Genomic DNA, 20327 nt, shown 5'->3' with positions numbered 1-20327 from the left:
CAATATTCCTAATATGTCCGAAATTCCTGCCCTTCCTTATTACTCCCCTTTCTTAGGAGTGTTAGCTTTAGTGGTGAATGAAGAAGAATAGAAAGGAAGATGTAATATTTTTGATTCGTATCTGGGTGAGATGGAAATGAACTTACTTCTAAAAGTAACCCAAGTTAATCCTGCATGTATTTCTATTTATTTCACTTCTCAAGATGGAATCAAGAAAGATTTGATAGCTGTGGGATCTGAAGAAGTGTGTGTGTGTGTGGGGGGGGGTTATTTAGCAAACTATTCAAAGATTTATCTTTGTTCCAAGCCTTTTAGTGGCTTTCTATAGTAGAAAGAAGGTGGAGTCAGGATTTATAGAAAAGGGAAGGCAAGACTTGAAAAAACCACTCAGTTATGAAAAGAATGGTCAGATATGGCACTTGCAAATGTAGCTTAAGTGCGTCTCTCTCTCTTTTTGGCTGAATATGAGAGGAGTTAAAAACCCAAGGAGACAAATGTTAATGCTTTTGAAAATATAGGCAGATCATGTTTCTTGTAACACAACTTTTTCTAAGTTCAAGTCTGGAATTGGAGCAGTTGTAGAGCAGGTTGAACTTGTTTAGTATTTAAAATTTCCACTTCATGCATTACAACTTGAAAAGGAACAATGTAGGTCTTAATCAACACCTAACAAGAAGCAGGACTAAGGAAAAAGATGTTTAGCTCTGAATAATTCAGTGTGATCAATGAGTTGAGAAATAAGGTGCAAAATGGAACAGAGATTCACCTACAGAAAACCCACAAGTCATGTTTGTATTAAACTTGTGTTAGAGGACATCAGTTGGGGGGATTTCCTTTAATGCACAGATTTGATATTAATATTTTACTGTTATCTAAATTGGATGGTCTAGAATGAGTTTAAATACTTACAAATGAATGTTTCAACTTCATCAAATCACCTTTTTAGGCAAAATATTTGCCATTTATTAAAAGACAAAGTTTGGATTTAAGCAACTGTCCTATAACAGATTTTCATGCCCTCTATCTTCTATCTTTGTTTTTGTATTTTTAGTCATAGTGGCTAAATTATTCCCCCAAAATATTCATGCTCATGGACCTGCTTATAGATTTATTTATCATTTGCTGTATATTTGTCTAATCTGATAAGACCCCCTCAAACTACACAGTAAGGTACAAATTGCAGTTCAGCCACTGAGAAAAAGAAGTTTCATTCCAGATAGCTAAATAACTGAAGAAATTCAATGTATTAAAAAACAAAATTCAATGAGTAAATTTTAAAGATCTTATGGGGTTTATTTAATGATTCATGACTCTATAGCATCCAATCTAACAGAAAGGAGCTTCAAAAAGGTGTACTAAATGAAAGACTTCCGTAGGCAGAAGGGAGTGGGGGAAAGGAAGTTATCCTGGCAAAAAGTGGATTGGTTGTGGCAAGATAGATAACTTTCCTTTAGAGCATGGCAGTGGTCTATCAGGCAGATGACCTCACTAGTGCTAATAAGGCAGTTCCTGACTGACTTTAAGATTCCATTCCTGGAAGAAACCAAAAGTGTAATTAAGTCTCTGTTTAGTGATGTGGAGCTTAGCATGAGTGCCTCCATTTTGAGCCTGTTCTCTTGTTTTTAACAAATGATTTAGCAAAAAGCCATTTCTGCCTTATGGTAGAATATAGTTTTGTTTGTTTGTTTGTTTTTAAACTGGTGAATAAGACAGGTTAGATAATTAGAAACACTAATTTCATGTGGCATAATACCTAGGAAGCAAGAAGCATAAATGAGAAGTAAAGACATTTTATGTATTGGCATTTTTGTCAGAATATCTTTTCTTAAATAACAAATAAGCATCTTCATAAATATTTTGAGTAATACGTAAGATCTGATTCTAGGAGACCAATGTTATTTACTTATTGGCTGATTTAATGGGCAGCGTGATGCTCCAGAGACTGTTCTAGGTTAACAAGACCGACCAAACCCATCCCTTCTTGGAGCCCATGTGGAAGTGGGAAAAAAGAATAAAGAAACACAGGGCTGAATTATTATTGTAGGAAACACTCCGTCGTTAGACCAGATGTTTTCAGTAGTTTACAAGAATTAGAGTTGAAGGTTGGGATTTAAAAGACCAGAATAGAATGTACTTTTTGATAATGAACTTTGGTTTATGATACCGTTCATAATTACACACTTTTTTTTTAAAGTAGTTAAGAGCCATAACTAGTGAATATTTTCTCCAATCAAACTCTTTGCTATTTGTGTCACCATCTAAGGACAGGAATGTTAGCTCTTACTCTGAGATGAAATATTCCATTTTAGGGGCACCTGGGTGGCTCAGTCGTTAAGCGTCTGCCTTCGGTTCAGGTCATGATCCCAGGGTCCTGGGATCGAGCCCCGCTTCGGGCTCCCTGCTCCGCGGGAAGCCTGCTTCTCCCTCTCCCACTCCCCCTGCTTGTGTTCCCTCTCTCGCTGTGTCTCTCTCTGTCAAATAAATAAAACCTTTAAAAAAAAAAAAAGAAATATTCCATTTTAAGTTGAACGTTGGTGAAGTGTTTATTTATAGACAAGTGATTGATAATGTAGTGTAAAGCAGTTAGTTTTTTGCATTTGGTTTTAGCACAATGAGAATCATGTGTGGTCTGTGTAACAGTCCGCCTGGGTTTCTAAGTGGAATGCTTCTCGTGGTCTTTATTGTCAATATTTGATTCCTGCATAGAGTAGGTGATCACCTTTTCTGTGATTAAAATGCTCCGTTTGGTACATCTGTCAGCTTTTGTTAAGGCATAGAAATTACAATCAAAGACAATTTTAGGCTCATTTAAAAAAAAGATTGGAGGAAATACAACAGAACTTACACAATTTGGCTATATTTAATTGATTTCTTTACTATCTGCTGATTTTACAGGTAGGATATGGCAAAAGAATATGACCTTTACATTTATGAGACTTCCTCTGTGAAAATGGTTTATATTTGGGGTTGTCTAATTATCTATATATTTACCTTGGGAATGTGATTACTTCACTATAATTTTAGAGGAATTGTTATACAGAGACAGTTTCATTTACCTAGTTTAGTTCATTCATTCAGCAAATAAATATTTGAGTACTAGCCAAGCTCTGTGTGGTAGGATGGGAAAAACAGATATGACCCCTCTTCCAGTCTAATGAGGGATATTGAGACACAAATTACATAATCATTTAAACAAATGCAAAGTGCAGTGGCGATGAGGACAGTGCCAAAAATGTATCCAGAGCCATGAAAGTATGTAGTAAAAAGATTTGGCCTGGTTAGGGAAGACAGGAAAAGCTTTCCTGAGACTTCATTGAGATTTTTAGAAGTCGAACTTGGCAACGGGGAGACTGGAAGAACATTCTAGACTAAGAAAACAGTATGAACAAAAGCCTTTAGGAGGATAGAGTATGGTAAGTACAAGGAACCGAAACAAGGCCAGTGTGGCTAAAGTGAAAGCACCAACGGAATATATTGCAAAATCCGATTGGGGAAGTGGGTGTGGTTGATATTCTCCAAAGACCCACCTCTCACTCCAAAGAGCCATGCTTTTTGATATTCAAGTCCTTGGATAGGTCCCCTCCTTGAATCTGGACTGACCCTGTGATTCAGTTTTGACTTACAGAATAAAGTAAAAGAGAGCTGAATGACTTTGGAGACTAGGTCATTAGAGGTCTTGCAGCTTTCACCTTAGTCTCTTATAAAGTGCACCCTGAAGAAAGTTAACTTGTCTTGTAAGAATTTGAATGCACTGAAACTACCTTGCTTTGAGGAATCCCTAGCTAGACGCGTGGGGAGACTACATGGAGAGAGGGATGCCTGACCAGCTCTCAGACATGTGAGTGAAGAAGCCATCTTGGATGCCCAGCCCAGTTGGGCCTTCAGGTGGTTCCAACCCAAGCCAAATTTTTATTGTACCTGCATGATAGATTCTAGATGATTACCATTCAGCTCAGGCAGAACAGTCCACGGAATCATGAAAGGTAGTATTAAACTGTTGTTTTAAGTCACTAAGTTTTGGGGTTATTTGTTCTGCAGCAACAGATGACCAGAACAATAAGTATTGCTCAGTCCAGGCAGGGTATTATTGGTCATGTTGAGAAATTTTGCCTTCAGCAAAGGGATGATCTGGTTGGATCTTTACTATTATTATTATTATTTTTTAAAGATTTTATTTATTTATTTGAGAGAGAGAATGAGGGAGAGAGAGAGCATGAGAGGGGGGAGGGTCAGAGGGAGAAGCAGACCCCCCTGCTGAGCAGGGAGCCCGATGCGGGACTCGATCCCGGGACTCCAGGATCATGACCTGAGCCGAAGGCAGTCGCTTAACCAACTGAGCCACCCAGGCGCCCGGATCTTTATTATTATTATTATTATTATCATTATTTAAATTGAAATATAGTTGGCACACAACGTTACATTCATTTTAGGTGAAGAACACAGTGATTCGTATTTATGATATGCTATCTCGCCACGTGCGGCTACCATCTGTCACCATTCAACACTATTACAGTACCATTGATTATATTCCCTGTGCTGTACCTCTTAGCCGTGTGACTTATTCACTCCATAATTGGAAGCCTGTATCTCCCACTCCCCTTTCTCCATTTTGCCCACCCTCCCCCCGCTCCGGCCACCATCAGTTTGTTCTCTGTATTTACGGATCTGTTTCTTTTTTTTAAAAGATTTTATTTATTTATTTGACAGAGAGAGAGACAGCGAGAGAGGGAACACAAGCAAGGGGAGTGTGAGAGGGAGAAGCAGACTCTCCATTGAGCAGGGAGCCTGATGTCGGGCTCGATCCCAGGACCTTGGGATCATGACCTGAGCCGAAGGCAGACGCTTAACGACTGAGCCCCCCGAGGCGCCCCTATGGATCTGTTTCTGCTATTTGTTTTGTTTTTTAGATTCCATATATAAGTGAGGTCATACAGTATTTGTCTTTGTCTTATTTCACTTAGCATAATACCCTCTTGGTCCATCCATGTTGTCATACATGGCAACATCTTAGTTTTTTTATGGCTGAATAATATTTGAGTGTGTGTGTGTGTGTGTGTGTGTGTATACCACATCTTCTTTATCCATTCCTATGTTGATGGACACTTAGGTTGCTTCTGTATCTTAGCTATTGTAAATAATGCTGTAGTAAACATGGGAGTGCATATATCTTTTTGAATTAGTGTTTTCATTTTCTTTTGGTAAATACTCAGTAGTGGATGGAATTACTGGATCATATGCTATTTCTGTTTTTAATTTTTTGAGAAACCATATTGTTTTCCACAGTGGTTGCACCAACTTACATTCCCACCAACAATGCACAAGGGTTCCTTTTTCTCCACATCCTCACTAACACTTGTTGTTTCTTGTGTTTTAGATACACAGGTGTAAGGTGATAGCTCATTGTGGTTTTGATTTGCATTTCCCTGATGACTAATGATGTTGAGCATCTTTTCATGTGTCTGTTGGCTATCTGTATGTCTTCTTTGGAAAAATGTCTATTTTTTTAAAGGTTTTATTTATTTGACAGAGAGAGAGAGAGCACAAAGAAGGGGAGTGGTGGCGGGAGAGGGAGAAGCAGGTTCCCTACCAAGCAGGGAGCCCGACGCTGGGCTTGATCCCAGGACCCTGGGATCATGACCTGAACCAAAAGCAGACACTTAACCAACTGAGCCACACACGCACCCCAGAAGAATGTCTATTTTTATTATTTTTTAAATCATTCTATTTCTGGATTAGAGCGTGAATGAGAGGGGAGCGGGAGTCAGTGAGGATAGATGACTCCAGTGGCTACAGTATGATTCAGGCAGATTTGAATAACTGTGATGATAGCAGGGACCCAGGGGGGTGGAGGAGGAGAGACAAGATGACATTAAGGAAGTACGGACGGCTTGATGATAGATGGGCTGTGAGAGTGAGAGGGAAGTGGCAAGGAAATCTCCCAGAGTTCTGGTGTCCACAGGCTGATGGTGTGATTGCCTCGCTGAGACAGAACACCAGAAGAGCAGCAGGTTTTGGGGAACACAGATCATGAGCTTAGTTTTAGCTATGATACATTTAAGATGCTTTCAAATATCCAAGAAGAGGTGGCAGATAGGCAATTGCATCCACAGGTGTAGACCAGAGAAATGAGGCCTGGGCTGAAAAATATAAAATTGTGTTATTTGCATATTGGTAACAGCTAAATAGACGGGTGTTGGTTCAGAGCTTCCCAAGGCCCCACCGGTGTGCCAAGCAAGGTGCTGAGATAGAACATACAGGGGTTAAGATATTGGTTCTCCCCAGTCCTTAGAACAGCAGAAACCTTTAGGCCAGAGGCCTCCAGCTCTGCATAGCTATAAACCTATTGTCACTTTCTCTGGGTACTGAGATGTAAAAAAGTTTGGGAAGCTATGTATGAGACTACTTAGGGAGAAAAAATAAAAAGAAGAGAGCCTAGGACAAAGCTTTGAGAAACTCTCACATTCAATGACTAGTTAGAGAAAGATGAGTCTCCAAGAAGACTGATAAGTAGCTTCCAGGAAGGTCAGAGGAAAACCAAAAGACTCTTAATATCACAGAGACAAGGAGAAGAGAACACTTCAAGAAAGAAGCGGTCAAACATGTCAAAAGCTGCAAAGAAGAGCAAATAGATAAGGATTCAGAAATGTCTTTTGAATTAGTGACCTCAGAATTGTTTCTGTGTGTTTATATTCAAATCCTTTGTAAAGAACTGAAAACTTCTTCATTTCCGTCTAATGTCGATTTACTTTAATTGTAAAATCACTTCAAAGCCACTTCACTACCAGGAAGAGGCTAATATTCCTTTATTCTGAAACACTTAGGTTTCCTATGAAACATAATTAGAAAGGCCTTGTCCTTTTCTTTTCACCTTTGTTTCACTTTTTAAAAATGTGTAAATTTGGAATTGCTTAAGAAAATGTTTTCAGTGGCTAGAAACTAATTTGGCTTCTGGGTTAAGAGATAAGTTATTTACTACGTACTCCTGTGCTTTTCACTTAGAAACTGGATGGTAAATAAGGTGTATTTATAGTGATCCTCTTCTGTCCTCTACCTGGAGAAATCTAAAGTTAGAAATGGTGCCTTAGTTTGAAGTGGGGCAAAGTCTCATCTCACTTGGAACTATGTTCTGTACTAGACTAGAGTTCTTTTTTTTTTTTTAAAGATTTTATTTATTTATTCATAAGAGACAGAGAGAGAGAGAGAGAGAGAGAGAGGCAGGCTCCCTGCTGAGCAGGGAGCCCGATGCGGGACTCGATCCCAGGACCCTGGGATCATGACCTGAGCCGAAGGCAGACGCTTAACCATCTGAGCCACCCAGGCACCCTAGACTAGAGTTCTATTGAGTATCTTAGTTTAGGTTGCTGTCACAGAATACCATACACGGGGTGGCTTAAACAGCAAACATTTATTTCTCACAGTTCTGGAGGTTGGGAGGTCTAAGATCAAAGTGCCAACAGATTCCGTGTCTGGTGACAGCTGGTGTCAGGTTGCAGAGGGCTGACTTCCTGTATCCCCCTCACTTGGTGGAGAGAGAGCCCGAGAGCGCTCTCCCATTCCTTTCCTAACAGCACTAAACTCATGCATGAGGGCTCCACTCTCATGACCCAATTACCTCCCCAAGGCCCCACCTCCTGCTACCATCACCTTGGGGTTTAGAGGTTCAACCTGAATTTTGAGGGGACATAAACGTTCAGTCCATTGCACTGAGTTAGAGTTCTTGAATATATTTGGGCCGTCTATTAAATTTCCCAACCTCCTTGCATCCTTGCAGAGTTTAGGGTTGGCAGGAAAAGATGATGCAGACCCGGGGCCCTATACCACATGCATAACCCACTGTAAGATTAGATTAACTTTTCATTTTATTTGCCAAGAATTCTGAAACCCACTGGAAGCCAGGTTGTCCCAATGAGCAGAGATAGAGGTGGCATATTTGAGAGCAGCTCCCTGCCCCTCCCTGAAGGCCTCAATAGGCGTATGCACCAGCTGTGATACCAAGCGTGGAGGGTCTTGCTGAAGCTTGATTTTGTGATATGCTGAAGCTAATGCCACATTTAGGAGAGTTTTTTTAAATCGGTTCTTGAATCAAAATCTGCTTCACGGGGCGCCTGGGTGGCTCAGTCGTTAAGCGTCTGCCTTCGGCTCAGGTCATGATCCCAGGGTCCTGGGATCGAGCCCCTCATCGGGCTCCCTGCTCAGCAGGAAGCCTGCTTCTCTCTCTCTCACTCCCCCTGCTTGTGTTCCCTCTCTTGCTGTGTCTCTGTCAAATAAATAAATAAAACCTTAAAAAAAAAAAATCCAAAAGGGATTGGGGCGCCCGGGTGGCTCAGTCAGTTAAGCATCTGCCTTCGGCTCAGGTCATGACCCAGGGTCCTGGGATCGAGCCCCGCATCGGGCTCCCTGCTCCGCGGGAAGCCTGCTTCTCCCTCTCCCACTCCCCTTGCTTGTGTTCCCTCTCTTGCTGTGTATCTCTCTGTCAAATAAATAAATAAAATCTTTAAAAAAAAACAAAATCTGCTTCACTTGGGCCACATAGAGCCCAAGCATTGGTGAAGGGTATCTGCTTCCAGTTTTCCAGTATTGTGGCAAGCCCATTTCCTATTCTCATCCTTTCCTATTATTTGGCAGGCATCAGTCTCCATGATTTTTTTTATTCTATTTTATAATGCCCACATTTCCTCCTGGCTCTACCCAGCATCTTTAATGCATTAATCAAGATGTGTTTCATTCAGTCAGTCATCCTTTCAATATCTGAGTGCCTATTATACTGTTCCAGATGCCTGGGAGCTTACATTCCCACTAGAGTTACATCCAGTGAGTGCTATAGTTTCCGAGAGTGAAGAAAATAAAGCAGGGCATGAGGATGGAGAGTAACTGGCTGCGTGGGGAATGTTTCACATTGCTTCGAGAAAGAGACCTCAGAGATGACAATTGCTCAGAGACCTGAAAAATTCGTTGGAATTAACCATTGGAAGACAGAGGAGGAATGTGCCAGGCCACTGGAACAGCAGGGATAAAACACGACACTGTTGCAAAACACAGAGGGCAGTAGGCTAGAGCGTGATGACTTAGGGGCTAAATGTGGCAGAAGGGACTGGGGGACTGGACTAGGGAAGACAAAGGAGATTTTGTAGGTCACTGTCAGAGCTGTTGTGTTCTGAGGGTAATGGGAAACCATGGGGGCTTTGGAGCAAAGGGGACACATGAAATACTTAGTTTTTAAGAAAATCATCCTGGGGGTACCTGGGTGGTTCAGTCGGTTAAGTATCCAACTCTTAATTTGAGCTCAGGTCATGATCTCAGGGTTGTGAGATTAAGCCCATGTCAGCCTCCACGTTGGGGGTGGAACCTGCTTACAATTCTCTCTCTCCCACTCCCTCTGCCCCTCCCTCCCTTAAAAAAAAAGAAGGAAAGTCATCCTGGTTGATATGTGGAGAATGGACTATTGGGGGAAAGAAAAGACAGTAAGAAGACATGAGACTAATCAGGAGGCTGTTAATGTGGCACAGGCAAGAGGTGATGTTGGTCTGAACCAGGGTGGAGGTGATGGAGGCAGTGGGATGTGGCTGGATTCAGGACATATTAAACATAGAGCAGCAGGGGGGTGCCTGGGTGGCTCAGTCGTTAAGCGTCTGCCTTCGGCTCAGGTCATGATCCCAGGGTCCTGGGATCGAGCCCCGCATCGGGCTCCTTGCTCTGCGGGAAGCCTGCTTCTCCCTCTCCCACTCCCCCTGCTTGTGTTCCCTCTCTCACTGTGTCTCTCTCTGTCAAATAAATAAATAAAAATCTTAAAAAAAAAGAAAAACATAGAGCAGCAGGACTTGCTGTTGGAGTAAAGATGGATGGAAAGAAATCACAAATCTCCAGAAATGACCCAAGCAACTAGGAAAAAACTGCGCTTTTTTTCTAAGGTAGACAAACAGGAGAAGGAGTTAGGTATGTGGGGTGGGGGAGAAGAAGGACAGTGGAAATCAATATTCTGTTTTAGACATGTTGAGTTTGAAGTACCTTTAGTCCTCACTTAGTTGGAGGTGTCAAGTAGGCAGTTGGATGCAGAAGTCTGGAGTGTGAGGAGACATCAGGGCTGGAGAGTAAATTTTATTCAACAATTATTTACCATCGCTGTGAGAACACTTCACTGTGGTGAGAGGTGATGTTCTCCATTTCCCATTTATTTCCAAGGGCTCTGCATGTTGTTTTCAGGAGAGTCAAACTTTTAGGGTAGAGCATTCCGTTAAAGTCTTGCAAGATTGCCAGATGGATACAGATGTTAGCCAGATGAATACAAATGTTCAAGAGGCGAGTTAGCCAGATGGATGTTCCTAACTGTCTTTGAGGGCAATAAGCAACTATCTGGAAAGTGATCCAAACGGGTAAAAGCAGACAACACTGGATACAGCTTTGAGCTCAGCTGTTTTGTGTTTTACTTTTGTAAGGATGAAGAGATGTTGCATACACTGGGAATGACATCCCTTTAATAGCTCTTAAGAGGAATACCTTCTACCTGCTGTTTTCTGTTCTTTTGAGAGAATTTCTCTACTTTTTTGGGGGACGGTGGGGAGATACATTGGAGTTTGTGTTGCTTTGGCACATTTCAAGATTCTTTCCTTTCCCTGATTGCTGTTGTAAAGTGAATTTCTTTTTCTCTGTAAGAATAAAAAAAAAGTGAAAAAGAAATGGAAAGCATGGCTCCTCTTCCTGGCCTTCAGGTAAGTTTGTCAAGCATCGCATAACTGCATCCCTTTATAGTCTCAGAGGTGATCTTGCCACCACGTATGGTTTACCTGACACTTGAGTTCTCTCTGCCAGTGATCAGCTGTTGACCTTAGAATAGTTACTTTACATCCTTGTGCCTCAGTTTCCTACCTGACAAGGAGTGATTTAGTATGTTCCTTTTTGCTTTTATATACTATGACACAGTTGTTCTTGGTAGGGAATCTGGATACATCTAGGAGAATGTATCCATAACTTTAAAGTATAGGTGGTTCTTATCTTACCTCTTTTACTTCCAGTGTGTCTCATTCACTTAAATTTCTATTCCATTATCCTTTGAAAATTGGAAAGATTCTATATTGAACATTAGAGTATTACATGGCTTTTTTAAGCATTGGAAGCCCAACCAGCATGCAGTATTTTATTCTGTAGAATGTATTTGTATGTGTCACCTGACTGGTTAGGGCGTTCTATCAAAGCATGTATTTCTAAAGGTTATGGTAAAATCCTGCTTCCTCCCATACTTTGTCAAGTTGAGATATTTAAGCTTGGTAGACTCATAATAGGGATTTTAAAACCGTGTACAAGAAAGCTTCTAATTGTTCAACATTTGACCATGTGATTTCTACAGAGGAGAATTTAGGGGAAGGTATGTGACAAGATGAAATTTTATAGTTTCAGAGATTAAATACGAAGATTTCACAATCCAGAGGAAAAGCAACACATGGGGATGGTAGTGAGTAGATTTAAAGTGAGAAGACTTTCACAAACACCTGAGTCGTTATTAATCTTAGGCCGTAGAATGTTTCCCAAAAAACACATTGATTTCTACTGAGCTGAATAGATTCTACCAATTAATACAAAAATATTTAAAAAATTTATAGGAAAATGATATTTCAAATTTACAGATCCTGTTCTGGTGATTCTCCATATAGAATACTTTGCCATGCTCAACAAAAGAGTATTTGCATTTGTTACCAGCCCTAAATGAAGACACAGGTTATTATTAAACTATTAGACATACCTGAATACAAGATGATCTAAGTGCGATGTTTTAGAGCATGCCCCACATCTCTGTATGGGTCCTTGCCCTTGCACTTTGCATTTCAGTGTGTTGTGTTTGATTTGGTCCATTACTGCAGCCTGTCAAGGTCTTAATGGGAGGGATCCGGTTCTGAAATGGAAAACACATCACTGTGTGTACATGCTTTTCCTTAAGACCATACTCATTGCCTCATACTGGTATCACTTATTAGCCACTTCTAGTCTTTTCTAGATAAGGATATACTATTTACTTCCTATGAGTAAATGAGTAGGAAAGGGATTTTGGAATCTAAAACATTCAAATTCTATGCATTCATCAAAGCCATTTTCTTTCATATAATTCTTTCTAATGTATATTACTGGAAGATCTATATTCCCAAAGCAATATCTCTCAACATTTCCATTGTGTATCTTTTTTTTTTTTTTTTGAGAGAGCGAGCGTGAAAAGGGGGTGAGGGGCAGAGGGAGAGGGAGAATCCCAGGAGAGAGTCCCACACAGGGCATGATCCCACGATCCGGAGATCATGACCTGAGCAGAAATCAAGAGTTGGACGCTTAACCAACTGAACCACCCAGGTGCCCCTCCATTCTATATCTTAATATTTATTTGTGTATATGAGCCTGTTAAGGGAGACAAGGAAGGAGATAGGGTTCCTGTATCTTTCATCACTGAGTCCCTTTCATAGCCGCTTGCAAACGATCATATACATCTAGGCACTCAACAAATGTGGAATGAATGAATGATAGACTGAGAAAGCAAGAAAGGATGGCATGACGGGGATTTTTAAGTCACTCAGGGGGTGAAGGTTTTGCAACTCCAGTAACAGGAGAGCAAAAACAAAGTGAGCCGGCAGAGCAGACAGCCAGATCTCCTTGCACGTTAGAAGTGCCCGCATGGCACAGGAAGGAGCTCCAGGGCTATACCGTCTGCTGGCTGTAATGAGGAACTTACTCTCCTGGATTAACTTCTGGATTTCTTTAGCAATCTCTGTATTTTGAAATGAAATTTAACCCATGAGGTAAAAATGTCTAAGCACTAGAATTTAAGGGACTTGGGGCGCCTGGGTGGCTCAATTGGTTAAGTGTCTACCTTCGGCTCAGGCCACGATTTCAGGGTCCTGAGGTCAAGCCCCACATCTGGTCAGGCTCTCTGTTCAGTGGGGAGTCTGCTTCTCCCTCTCCCTCCTTGTTCCCCCTGCTTGTGCTTCCTCTCTGTCAAATAAATAAATAAATAAATGAAATTTTCAAAAAAAAAAAATTTAAGGGACTTATTCACTAAATATCTTTATATACTTACTGTATGCTTAAAAAATAAATACTGGTTTTAAGAAGTTCATTTCACTCCATTTTTGTGTCTAGAATCTTTTAATCCCTAGGTCATTTTTTAAATGGGTGAAATATTTAAGATAGGAAAATACTGAGTATTATATTATCATTCATATATCCTACCATCTAATTATGCTGGACCTTGGGTTTCTTTTTTTTTTTTAAGATTTTACTTATTTATTTATTTGACAGAGAGACGGAGAGAGAGAGAGCACAAATGGGCGAGCAGCAGGCAGAGGGAGAAGCAGGCTCCCCGCTGAACAGGGATCAGGACCTGGGCTGAAGGCAGACACTTAACCAACTGAGCCACCCAGGCACCTGGGTTTTATTTTGTTTTGTTTTGTTTTTAAGTAATCTCTATGCCCAAAGTGGGGTTTGAACTCACAGCCCTGAGATCAAGAATCAAATGCTCTACCCACTGAGCCAGCCAGGTGCCCTGATTATGTTGGAACTTAACATTCTGCCATGCTGTTTCATATATTGAAGCAAATAAAATTACGAATCTGGTTGAACTTTTTTCCCTTCCTCACATACTGAGGTCATTTTCCCTCCTATATTCTCTCTTATCTAAAATGTCTTGTAACAGATTTGGGGCTCAATTATATTTGAGTATATTTTAGAACTGATTTATGAATACTTGTAACCTGTAAGTTATCATTTAGTGTACATACTTAGTTATATGTAAAGGAGTGTCTTCCTTTCTTTTAGAAATGTAGATACGTAGTGAAAATGAGCTGTCTAGGAAGAATGACAGAATAGGAATTCTTTATCTCCTTAGGCTATAGGAGGAGTTTCTTAATTTCTAGGCAAGTCCATTTTTTGCCCAGGGAACAACAATTTCTTTTTTTTGTTTTTTAAGATTTTATTTATTTATTTGACAGAGAGACACAGCGAGAGCAGGAACACAAGCAGGGGGAGTGGGAGAGGGAGAAGCAGGCTTCCCGCTGAGCAGGGAGCCCGATGCGGGGCTCGATGCGGGGCTCAATGCGGGGCTCGATCCCAGGACCCTGGGATCATGACCTGAGCCGAAGGCAGACGCCCAAGGACTGAGCCACCCAGGCGCCCCAACAATTTCTTTTTCTGTACTGAAAGTAAATGTCTCTCTATTTTTCTTGAAACACATGCTTTCTTGGAAGCAATATTGCAAATAACAAATTATGAATGTGGCCATGCATGTAAACAATATGATTGCTCATAAGTCATGTCAAAAAAATTGCATCTTTTGAAATAGAAATAAACACAGTTGTTGATAAAGTGAAAGAATACATAATTTGGGGCCCTTGGGTGGCTCAGTCAGTTAAGCATCTGCCATCAGCTTAGGTCATGATCTCAGGGTCCTGGGATCGAGCCCCACGTCAGGCTCCCTGCCTAGCGGGGAGCCTGCTTCTCCCTCTTCTGCTCCCCCTGCTTGTGCTCTCTCTCTCTGTCAAATAAATAAATAAAATCTTAAAAAAAAAAAGAAAACATAATTTATTCACTGTCAATACTTGAAGAAAGTGCTAGTGCCACAGATGAAATGCATTATTAGAATGAGGCAGAAATATTGCCTTATGAGAAACAGAGAGGGCAGAGCACAAGTTTGTCATCCAGGAATTGGCCATTGGCAGGTCAGTGGGCATCCTTGCCGGCGTCCCCAGTTATGTGGCAGTGTTTTGATACAGCGCAAATGCCTGAGACCACGGAGGGAGGGAAAGAAAGAGATTAATAGCTCAGAGTGGAATTCAGTCCCCATTATTACCTGCTAGAGAAAACGCCTGGTTTGCTGTTGCCTTGGGCACAGAAGCTCTCACAAGCAGTATTGGGGGCATTCGGATGTAGATTGGTATTGGTTCCAAGCTGATATTACAACCACACTCAATAAGGTTAGGCTGTTTCTCTAGAGCTACTGTTTGTAGAAAGGAGCCAAAGGAACAATGTGGAGAAAGGTTGCGGGATTGGAGGAAAGCTGAACTGTGCTAGACTGACTCTGCCACCAGCCTGCACCCCTGACACACACTCCGCCTCAGGCAGAATTAGATGCTCTCTTCTGTGCTCGCAAAGCGCCCGTGCACGTCCTTAGCACACCCAGTTGTGCTGGCACTTTTCCCGTCTTTCTCCATGTTAAGAACGTGAGCCCTTGAAGCCCTGGAGCCTGTCCCGTTACCCATGGCATTCCTGACGTTCCTCTAGCGCTGCGCCTGGTGCACAGTAGATGCTCGTGACCCAGCGCGTGCTCACTACCTCCTGGGAACCTGCCACGGTGTGTCTGGCTGGCTGCTGCTTTCCTCCTGAACGGAGCTGAAGGCCTCTGGACTTTCTCTGGCATCAGAGCGTAGAGCAGGGCCTGGTATCCCATCCTCAGTTACACAACTAGGAGTGCCGGGGAGCAGCAGTCCAATGTAGAAAATAAGCAAATCGATGTAGTAGGGTGTGGGCATGCCCATTTCATCTCATAAATCCACGCCGACATTCTAACTCCCTAAGCTTTTGATTCTTCTTCTGCGCTATGCTAGCGATGTTCTGACATCACAAGTCCATTAAACATAAGGCCGAGTCTCACTAACAGACAAGCAAACTGACAGAGAGCTACTTCCACCTTTAAAACAAACGTTGAATCCAGAGCATCTGGTAAATGCACCCATATGATTAAACTTGGCTCAGCTCAGTGTTATGTTCCATCCTCTTTGGTTTGACACTCTCAGGATCTACCCCCACACATATTCTCCAAGTTTCTGACAATATATATTTTCAAAACCTTGCAATTCTCTTGATGTATAAGCTGCTGCTTCCTAATCATGCTTTCTACTTGTCCTGGGACGTGTTGAGATCTGAGCTTAGTTCTGTGTTTTGAGGCAAACAGAGGTGAGGATGAGTCTTTTTTTTTTTTTAAAGATTTTATTTATTTATATGACAGAGAGACAGCGAGAATAGGAACACAAGCAGGGGGAGTGGGAGAGGGAGAAGCAGGCCTCCCGCTGAGCAGGGAGCCCAATGTGGGACTCGATCCCAGGACCCCGGGATCATGACTTGAGCCGAAGGCAGACGCTTAACGACTGAGCCACCCAGGCGCCCAATGAGGATGAGTCTTAAGGAGAATGGCTGTCCACTAGCAAGACAGTTTTCCTGTGAGGGAAGGCTTGTCTCTTCAAACACAAGGAGAAAAGCTGCTTTCTACTCATAAGGGAGGCTCAGAGTGACTCAGAGTTTCTCACTTCTGTTTGGCTACAGCTAGATGTCTCTGTTATGTGTTTCAGGGGTTCACCCCTTCACAATCAGTGTTCCAACTTTCACAGAGAGCTTGGTAAGCCTGTGGATTTACCTGACATTATAATTTTGAAATCTACACAATTGAATTTGTGTTTGATTTACAGCAGGATAAGCCCCGTGACAATTGGATATAAAAGATACTTTTAGGGCTGCAGTAGAAGTTCTCTGGTTCTCTGACCATGACTTGAGCTGAGAGTTTAAAGACCTGAGCTTCTCATTTCCTTTCTGTAAATGCTCCAGTGTATTCATGGGAATCCACCCCATATCACAATCTGTGTAGTAATTATTGCTGCCATATGGTCTAGTGAAGGAGCCACAACTATCACAGTCATCTATAGGGGATAATCTGATTCATCAGGATGCCACTGCAAGCCATCAATTTCTACCATACTGTGTCCCACTGGTAAAGGAGCTCAGCACTGCATTTGAGCCCAAGGCATGATCAGACCATTTCTCCAGTCCCATTTTTCTTTCTTTCTTTTTTTTTTTTAAAGATTTTATTTATTTATTCATGAGAGATAGAGAGAGAGAGAGAGAGGCAGAGGCAGAGGGAGAAGCAGTCTCCCAAGGAGCAGGGAGCCCGATGCGGGACTCGATCCCAGGACCCTGGGATCATGACCTGAGCTGAAGGCAGATGCTTAACCATCTGAGCCACCCAGGCGCCCCTCCAGTCCCATTTTTCGTAAAGATTTATTTATTTGAGAGAGAGAGATTGAGAGAGAGAGAGAGAGCAGGGGGAGGGGCAGGGGGAGAGTGTGAGAGAGAATCTCAAGCAGACTCCACACTGATCCCGGAGCTGATGTGGAGCTTGATCCCATGACCCTGAGATCAGACCTGAGCCCAAATCAAGAGTTGGATGCCCAACCAACTGAGCCACCCAGGCGCCCCCTCCAATCCCATTTTTGAGGGTCAATTTCCTGGGATTACTCTTGGCATGAGTTTTTGTATCAGTTAAGACCTGAAGATAGAAACCATACAATGGAATATAATAAAATTGTTAATTAGGTATGAAGTTGCTCACTAGGTACTTAAAAGGTAAAAATACTATCCTGAGGTATCAAGTAGGTATCAGATGTAGGAAGCAGCTACCATGAGGACTAGGGCTGAGAGAACAGAGGGAAGGGATTAGAGTCATCAAGATGTAATAATTTAGAGGTGGGGTCCTACAGAACTGAGACATGACTTCTACGAGGCACTGGCCAGCTGGTGCTGATGTCCCTGAGCTGGGGAGAAAGACAGTGCACTGGGGAAAGGGCTGTGAGTCCCTTCTCCCTCCCCCAACCTTGCAGGCTCCCTTTACCACCTCCTGCTCACAGATGTAGCCTGCAGCCAGCTGGCAAAGCTACAGTGTGGTCTGCGGAGTTTCAGCTCCAGCATGACAAAGCAGAGAAGGGTAGATTGGGAGCTACGGGTCAGTAAGGTAATAAGTAGCATATTTACCCTTCCATGCTGACTTCAGCCTGATGGAAGCTTCTGAGAGTTTCATGGTTCTAGAAGAACCCAAGAGTCTCCCAGAATAGTTTTATTTCTTTGGTTTCACAGAGGGGAGGAACAGAAGGTGGTCTTCCCCTTCTCAGTGCACAGCTGGACTGGAGAGATTTCACCCTGGAAGTAGAAAACCCATACTAGCCAGGCTCACTCTGTCCCTAATCCATATTCTCCACAAAGATCCTAAGGAGGAGAAAAAGCCAGCCAGGGCTTTCCTCACAGGCTGGCCCTTTACACTTTGCTCGCTTATCCTGTAATCTTAGTGTCCTAAAATATCTCTCATTTTAATTGGATGTCATGTTTCAATTTTGATACCACATCTTTGTCAAGGGCCTGAAGGGGTGAGTATAAAGAGTGCATTAATGAACTAAGTGAATTAAACTGGAAAAGATTGCCATTGAAGAGGCTTATAAAGGAATAACTGAGCTAAGAAAGGCCAGAGCAGTGCAGCAAAAACAATTTCAACCTTTAAAATGCTGGAGGATATATGGTTAAAAAAAAAAAAATGAAGTATGGATTAATACACTAGGATGAATTAGCAGGACAAGGGGCTGTTTGGCATAAAATAGATAAATTAGGTCTGTGTTTATGATGGGAAAATGTAATTTGATCACCTGTGGGTTTACAGAATAATAATGGTTCCTTTGGAGTGTTTCAGGAAGACCGTTATGTATGCCTTGTGATCCATATTCTTTCATATCGTCTCTTTACGAGTCTCGGTTTTTCTATTAAGTTTTTTTTTTTTTTTTTAATTTTCCCTGTCTTCCTTCCCCTCTTTTAGCTCAGATCTGATTCTTGTCTAAGTGTTTCTACAGAATTCTAACTAGTCCTTACGTTTTTGCCTGTATTAAATTATTCACCAAGAGAGAAAACTGTTACTGTGGAGAAATCTCTGGGAGTGTAGTCAGCTCTTGACTTTGCTGAAGGCTGTATACAAATCTATTCAAAAGTTAGAACTTCTAGGCCTCAGTTTTCTCTTCCATAAGTGGAAGAAGTTAGACTATGTTATTCCTAATACTGCTTTAATTTCTAACATGCTATAACTCTGCAACTTTGAAGGAGTTTTTCAGGATTGGGGACTACTGGTCTAACAAATACTGCTCACATGGAGGAAAAAAAGATTTTTCACTTAGGCAAACCCCATAGAGAAAGTGAACATTGTTTAAATAATAAGACTCTTCCAAAATGAAGACTTTTTGTGGCTCTCAATAGCTAATGATCCTGAGTTCTGAGATGACAGTGGACCTTTTATCCAGGGCAGAAATTTGAAATAGGTATGATAGTTGTGATCTGTTGACTTTTAAAGTGAAAAGAGACAGAAAGAACAATCTAAATTGCCAATTATTATGGGTTTACTAACTGTGGAAGATATCTCTGAAATTAAAAGTCCCTCACAAAAGGAGGTGGAGTTATAGATGAAGGGTTTTTTGGGGGTTATGTTCAAGACCTATCTCTATATCGGCTTAAGGCTGAAGTAATGGACAGAGAATTGAGACAATAGGCCTGGAAGCACTGCTTAGTGGAGCAATTAGGCTGCAGCATCTGTCATTCTATTGATCTCCTGGATTGATTCCATTTATATGGGAGGCCAGGCCAGTGCCTCTTGACTACCTCACCTCTGTAAGTGCGTGATTTGGAGGCTATTCTTCTATATAGTAGAGACCCTTTTTTCAGGGGGGCTTACTCGCATGCTAGGTAGAACCCAAGCTCCTCTTCAGTGAGAGCAGCAGTAATATACTTAGTGTTATTTTCCCAAGAGAAATAGATGTGTCTGAAATATTGCAGTGATTCGCCCGTCCATCCAACCATCCGTCCAGCCATCCATTCGATGAATAGTCACTGAACATCTACCATAGACCAGGCAGTATGACAAGTGCTGGTGAGTCAGACACGACTCTGGTCTCATGGAACCTACAGCCTCTCCCATCGTAAATTTCTGATCCTCACTTGTTTTTCTTTTCCCCTCCCTCCTCTTCTCAAGCCTCCAAAAGATTCAAGCATATTTTTGTCATAATCGAAAGCTTTTTTTGACAGGTTAAAAATTATGTGGTACAAATCTTAGAGAAAAAATTTGTTGGCTGTGATGCACTTTAAATGCTTTTTAATCCCTCATTGGGAGTTTTAGATTCCTCTGAGCAAAGCTTTTGCCTTTTGGAGTAGATGGGCTTTACTGGCCTTTTATGTATGCGGCAGTGTGTGGCCTCCCCTTGCCCCTCATCCTCAATGCACTTGTTTTCTTTGTGAAATTCTCGTCTTTAAATTTCTTTTCTGTCATATTATGTAAGATGGAGACCTGGAATTATGGGAGAATCTACTTCATGTTACTTCATAACTCAAGGCAAGAGATGAAACTACTTTTATTAATAATGCTAATAATTATTAAAGTAACATTTATTATTAAACACCAGGCAGTGTGTCTAGAATTTCTAGTGAGGTATGTATTTGTTTTCTAAGAACAGTATCTTCTTTATTGAGATCTGATAAAGTAATCTGCAAATTGCAAGGGCCCCAAT

At 41.7% G+C, this 20327-nt stretch overlaps 1 protein-coding gene across 1 annotated transcript in view; it reads left to right on the top strand.

Moving 5' to 3' along the window:
- Window positions 1-20327, top strand: part of PIP4P2 (phosphatidylinositol-4,5-bisphosphate 4-phosphatase 2) — a 57178-nt gene that overhangs the window by 836 nt on the left and 36015 nt on the right. The gene's annotated exons all lie outside the window — the stretch shown is intronic.

This window comes from Leptonychotes weddellii, chromosome 4 (assembly GCF_054177405.1).
Source record: "Leptonychotes weddellii isolate Sample4059 chromosome 4, ASM5417740v2, whole genome shotgun sequence".
Classification (NCBI taxonomy): domain Eukaryota; kingdom Metazoa; phylum Chordata; class Mammalia; order Carnivora; family Phocidae; genus Leptonychotes; species Leptonychotes weddellii.
This window is presented reverse-complemented; position numbering and strand designations above follow the sequence as displayed.